The sequence below is a fragment of the Penaeus monodon genome, chromosome 15 (genome assembly GCF_015228065.2).
Source record: "Penaeus monodon isolate SGIC_2016 chromosome 15, NSTDA_Pmon_1, whole genome shotgun sequence".
NCBI lineage: Eukaryota > Metazoa > Arthropoda > Malacostraca > Decapoda > Penaeidae > Penaeus > Penaeus monodon.
Window position 1 is genome coordinate 27,920,924 of NC_051400.1, and position 277 is coordinate 27,921,200.

The following is a 277-nucleotide window of genomic DNA, read 5'->3' on the forward strand; positions in this document are numbered from 1 at the left end:
GACCTCAACACACAAAAGTTAATTGTTTTTGATATATGCAAAATGTATTTTTCTGTCACTTTGTTCTGATGTCAAGAAGCTGTTGTGACTACACCAAAATTTTTCAAATGAGTTAAATCATCATTGTTAAAAAAAAAATAGCCCACCAGAATGAAAACAGTAGAACAATCTCCAACCATTAACTGCCGAATTACCCATTTACCCCAACCCCCTTGTCCTTTGCTTGCAAAGCACTGGTGCATAACCTCCGATTTCTCGAAACTGCTGAATAATAGTT

General features: G+C 35.7%; 1 protein-coding gene across 1 annotated transcript in view; it reads right to left on the reverse strand.

The window, feature by feature from the left end:
• The window catches only part of LOC119582293, an 18,006-nt gene that overhangs the window by 1,525 nt on the left and 16,204 nt on the right, over positions 1-277 (reverse strand). The window lies entirely within an intron of this gene.